The 6,000-nt window shown below is 43.5% G+C and overlaps 1 pseudogene; it reads right to left on the bottom strand.

The window, feature by feature from the left end:
• Positions 1 to 804: 804 nt before the first annotated feature.
• On the bottom strand, positions 805 to 1,328 carry LOC111827632 (annotated as a pseudogene).
• Positions 1,329 to 6,000: the final 4,672 nt, after the last annotated feature.

Consider the following 6,000-nt stretch of genomic DNA (forward strand, 5'->3'; position numbering starts at 1 on the left):
GTCTCACGAGTTAGGCTTTCATGAGGTCAGGCAGTCAAACCTTGGTTTCAGTTATGGTGGGTACTGTATTGGACAGCATTAAATAGAAAACATTTTCTTCATTATGGAAAGTTGTATTGGACAATGCTGAGATAGAACCTTTAAAATAACGTTGGCTAATAGATATTATAGAGAGCATCCCTATCTTTTTGCCAATTTTAATGGAAATGATTTAAACATTTTACCAATTAGTGTAAAGCTTTCTGAAAATTTTTGGAATATGATTTTCTAAATTTTAAGTAGTTTCCTTTGATTGTTAATTTGAGTTTTTATTATTAATATAAATGGCTACTGAATTGTATTATATACTTTTTAATATTAATGAATAGCATTATGTGGCTTTTCTCTTTTTTAAATGTTTTCATTGATTTTAGAGAGAGAGGAAGGAAGAGGGAGAGAGAGAAACATCAATCAGTTGCCTACCGTATACATCCTGACTGGGGATTGAACTACAACCTGGGCATGTGCCCTGACAGGGAATTGAACCATGACCTTTCAGTGCATGGGACTACACTCAGTCAGCTGAGCCACACGGGCCAGGGTTATGTGGCTTTTCTCAAGTGTTGGTGTAATGAATTATGTTTCTTAATTTCCAGCTGGTTAAGATATTTTGGTAATATTTCAATTTATTTCTGTTTTTGTTGATTCTTATCAGAGAATGTGATCCTTAAAAGCCCTACATTTTTTCTCTCTCCTGAAAATTTTATTGGTCCTGAGGAAAGGGAAGAAGGCAGCCCTGCCTCCTACTGAGGGTGCCACAAGCACTCACTGTTTCCCATTGCCATTGATGGGGAGTTTCACATGTTAGGGGGCAGGAAGGGAGGCCAGAAAGCCCTTGGGCTTGGGTCAGAGGTATGCCCCGCAGGCCCAGGCAGAGAGCAGGGGGAAGGACTCCAGGCAGCAGGGGGGCAGGACCTGGCTGCCCACCATGAAAGCCTGGCCCCCTGGTTCTGGGACGACAGGATCTCAAAAGGCTTCAGGTGCCCTGGCATTTCCTTCACTTAGTTCTCTTTGTAGTTGGTATAAATGAGGGTGATGTATTTACAGTGGAGGTCCTCTACACCATCATTCGCCAGGTCTACCAGGGCTGCCTTCCACTGGTCCTTCCAGTACAGCCCAAGGGAGCGATTCCGTGGTCACAGGATGGCATTGGACTGGTCCAGGGTGAGGTCTCCATCCTGGAACTTGGGGAGCCCATACAGACAGGAGGTCTTGAGTGAGCCCTGCAGCCAGATCTCCTTGGTCATCACCTCCTCCTTCCAGTTCTGGCCCTGGTGAGCCCGCAGCATGTCATGGCCTTATAGCGCCCTTAACCAGGGAATGTTTTTTAAGGATATAGGAGTAGAGAGTATATCGTCTGCTTGTAAGATATGAAGTTCTTTTTATGTCTATTTAATGTTGTTTATTGATTATAATTTTCATATATTTTTTACCTTTGTTTTTGTTAACTTAATCCATCATATTCTGAAAGAGGTTTAATCTCAGACTATGAATTATGATTTTAAGGTTTTGTTACATTTCTATTATTACATAATGTCTTTTATTTATCTGTTGAATGCTTTTGACCTTGGATTTTAACTTGATAATTACCACATCAGACCTGCTTTTGTTCTGCTTGCATTTATCTGCTGTATCCTTACATAGGGTTCAATTTTGCCTCTTTATTTTAAACTAGAGGCCCGGTGCATGAATTTGTGCATGGGTGGAGTCCCTCTAGGTGGCCTGTGGGGATCAGGCCAAAACCCACAGTCCAACACCACCTGCAGCTCCTACCTGCTGCTCCCACTCATCCTGGCCCCACTGTGCCTGCCGCTGGCTCACGCCCAATCAGTCTCGCCAGCCGTGAGCCCTGAGTCTGGCACCCTCCCGAGGGAAGTGGCCTGTGGGATGGGGCTGAAACCAGCTCTCCGACATCCCCCTAGGGGTCCCGGATTTTGAGAGGGTGCAGGCCAGGCCGAAGGACCCCACCAGTGCACAATCAGAGCTGGGGAGGGACCATAGGAGGGCTCCCGGGCGTGTCGGGCCCCACTCGTTCAGCCCCGATTGACTGGACCCCAGCGGCAAGCTATCCTACCGGTCAGAGCGTCTTCCCCCTGGTGGTCAGTGTACGTCATAGCGACTGGTCAACGGGTCAACTGTCTGCCCCCTGGTGGTTAGTGCACATCATAGCAAGCGGTTGAGCAGCCTTAGCATATCGTAAGCATACTATGCTTAAAAAACACTGCTTTTTAAATAAATATGTTTTTATTGATTTTAGAGCACAGGTTCTCAACCTGTGGGTCGTGATCCCTTTGGGGGTCAAACGACCCTTTCACAGGGGTCGCCTAAGACCATCGGAAAACACATATATTTACATATTGTTTTTGTGATTAATCACTATGCTTTAATTATGTTCAATTTGTAACAATGAAATTGGGGATCGCCACAACATGAGGAACTGTATTAAAGGGTCGCAGCATTAGGAAGGTTGAGAACCACTGTTTTAGAGAGAGAGGAGGGGTGAGGGAGAGGGAGAAATATTGATGAGTGGGAGAAACACCCATAGGCTGCCTCCTGCAGGCCCCTACTGGGGATCGAACCCACAACCCTGGCATGTGCCCTAACCAGGGATCCAGGAATTGAACTGGAGACCTTTTGGTGCTTGGAATTATGTTCAACCAACTGAGCCACACCAGCCAGGGCCACACAGCTTTTGTTTTTAACCCAATTTTACAGTCTGTTACAGGAGAATCACTCCATTTTATTTGTTAACGATATGCTTGGTTTTGTGGCTTCCATCAAGAACTATTTCCCTTTTTCTACTTTGTTGTTTACTCCTTTTCAATGTCTCATGTTTGTTGTTTCTGTTTATTGTCCCTCTATTAGTAATTTGTCAGTTCGACTCTGCTTATCAATTCAACTGGTGGTTAGCCTTCCATTACTCATAAACATGATTCAAATTATTTCAATTGGTAGATTAAACACACATACACATACACAAATGTGTTATTTGCATTTATCCTAATTTCTCAGGAGAATGAACCATTTAGAATGTTTTTACTTCCTCGTTCTGCCCTCACCCAAAACTTCTGTTCTTTTCTGGGCAAATTTTTAAAATTAGAAGGAATGCTGGGAACATGGTAGCAGCGGAGCAGGGTTTTTGTTTTGATTTGTTTTGTTAATTCTCTTGATTGGTCGCCTCCCTGGGTATCAGGGCCAGGGATGGAACCTGCGACTCTTGGGTGCATGGGCCAATGTTCTAACCACTTGGCAACACTGGTCAGAGCAGTGGAGTATTTATTAAATCTCTTTTCATGCCAACATGCAAATAGAGCAACCAGATAGCAAAATCAAAACCCATGGACAACATTCATAATGAAACTAGAGGACATAGTATACCAGTATGGTAGATTTTCTGTAGATATGGCTACAAAGAATATTTTCATTCCCATATGTGCTTGCTACTTCTCCCATCAAGATGGGGAATATTTTCTTTCACTCTTTGTGTCTGGGCTGGTTTTAAGCTCTGTTTTGCCAATAAAATGATATTCTGGGACTTCTATGCCCAGGCCTTAAGAGGTCTTGAACTTCTGCTTTATTGAGAGGAAAACTTAGACACTTCATAGTAAAGTCCATGCTATCCTTCTGCAGAAAGAGGCCCTGGAGGATGAGGCACCATTTTTTTTCAACATCAGAAATCATCAGAGAGATGCAAATTAAAATGAGACACCATTTTTTTAAAGGCCATGTGCAGGAGGATAAAGGCCACAGCTGCCAACTAGCACCAAGGCGCCAACTTGTGATGGAATCATCTTGGATGCTCCAATCTCATTCCAGCTGCCTCAGACATCATATGGAGAAGAAATGAGCCACCCCCTTGAGCCCCTGCTCAAGTTCCTGACCCACAAAATTATGAGAAATAAAATGGTTATTTTAAGCCACTAAATTTTGGTGTGGGTTGTTTACATAGAAATAGCTGAAATATCTGTGAATCTTAAAATGCATGTGAGTGAGGCCAAGTCACCACCAGCTATGAGAACTACACGGTAGAGTTATCTGTGTAGGAAAAAGCAGAGGGAAGTAAGGGGCATTTGTCATACCTGAGAATAGGAGAATGATAAAATGCTCAACAGGGATGGCAAGCTAACTTGAATTCAGGAGCTGAAACTGAGAGGCATTTTGCTCCATCTGCGGCAAGTAAGTGCAAAGTGTCTGAAGGAAAGTCTGAAGGGCCTGGAGCAGCCCAATTCCTGTGCGCTCTTAAGACTGATTGTGCTTGGGGTCCCCAAGACCACCCTCTGGTTCAGTGATTCACTAGAAGAACTCACAGAACTTATCAAAGCTGTTATACTAATGGTTACAGTTTATCACACACACACACACACACACACACACACACACACACACACACACACACACAAGGATAGAGATTTATATCAGCAATGGAAAAGAGCACATAGGGCGAGCAAGTTTCAATTCTCTTCTCCCAGAGCAGTCATCTAGTCAGTGCTTAATCCCACCAGTAAGATGTGGGTCACACATGAAGTATTGCCGACCAGGGAAGCTCACCTGGTCCTTGATGTCTAGAATTTGTAATTGAGGTCAGTCACATAGGCATGGCTGATCTTAGTTACTCAGTCCCTCTAAAGTTCAAGCTGATACTGCATGGCTCAGGCACCCCCTCACCCGCGCCATAAATCACAGTGTTAGAATAAACGATCTGGTGCGGCTCATGGACTCAGATAAACAAAGATAATTTTAACAGGCAGGATATTTCCAAGGGCTTTAAGGTTATCTTCCAACAGCTGGCAAGGTCCAAACTTTTCTTTGAAATGTGCAAGGTTTGGACAGCCAGTCCTGCTGAGTTAATCCTTCACTATCCACTAATCCACCAGGCTCTCTTCTGGGACAGGGATCTGTACTTAGGAGAAACCGCTAGGGTTGAAATAAAAATTGAGCTGGTTGAGACAGTAGAAACTAAGTGTATTCATTTCCTATGGCTGCTGTAACGAATTCCTTCAAGCATGGTGGCTTTTAACAACAGCAATTTATTCTTTCACAGTTCTGGAGGCAAGACGTCTTAAATCAGTACCACTGAGCCCAAATCAAGGTGTCAGCAGGGCTTTCATCCATGTCACTTCAACTCTACCTCTGTGGTCACACTGTCTTCTCTTCTGTCTGTGTCATCTCTCTGCCTCTCTCATATAAGAACACTTGTGATTGTATTTTGGGCCCACCTGGAAGATCCAAAATAATCTTCCTATCTCAGGATCCTTAACTTAAATACATCTACAAAGCCCCCCACTTTTTTTTGTCAAATAAGGTAGCTTTCACAGGTTCCAGACGTTAACACATGAATATCTTTTGGGGAGCCATTATACAACCTACCATAGCCCACCTTCTGGTCCTCAAACATTGACATCCACCCCACATACTAAATACATTCGCCCTTCCCAGCCGGCGTGGCTCAGTGGTTGAGCATTAACCTATGAACCAGAAGGTCACGGTTTAATCCAAAGTGATTCCTATATTTTCAGGTATTTGTTACAGTAGCACCCCACTTTCGGTATAAAATTTGTATTAGTTTCCTATTGCTGCTGTCATAAATGACCATAAACTTGATGGCTCAAAACAACAGAAATTTATCCTCTCACAGATCTGGAGGCCAGAAATTCAAAGTCAGAATCACTGGGCCAGAAATCAAAGTGTTGGCAAGGCCATGCTTCCTCTGGAAGCTGTAAGGGAGAATCCATGCCTTGCCTCTTCTGACTTCTGGTGGCTGTTGTCATTCCTTGGCTTATGGCCACATCACTCCAATATCTTCCCCTGTAGTCATATCTCTTTCTCCTCTTCTATTTGTGTGATCTCTCTTTGCTTCCCTATTATAAAGATACTTGTTACTGTATGGAGTTAGGGCGTGCATGGAAAATCCAGGATAATCTCTTCATCTCAAAATCCTTAATCAAATCTGCAAAGTCTTTT

Source organism: Myotis lucifugus, unplaced genomic scaffold, assembly GCF_000147115.1.
Source record: "Myotis lucifugus unplaced genomic scaffold, Myoluc2.0 scaffold_196, whole genome shotgun sequence".
In the NCBI taxonomy this organism is placed as follows: domain Eukaryota; kingdom Metazoa; phylum Chordata; class Mammalia; order Chiroptera; family Vespertilionidae; genus Myotis; species Myotis lucifugus.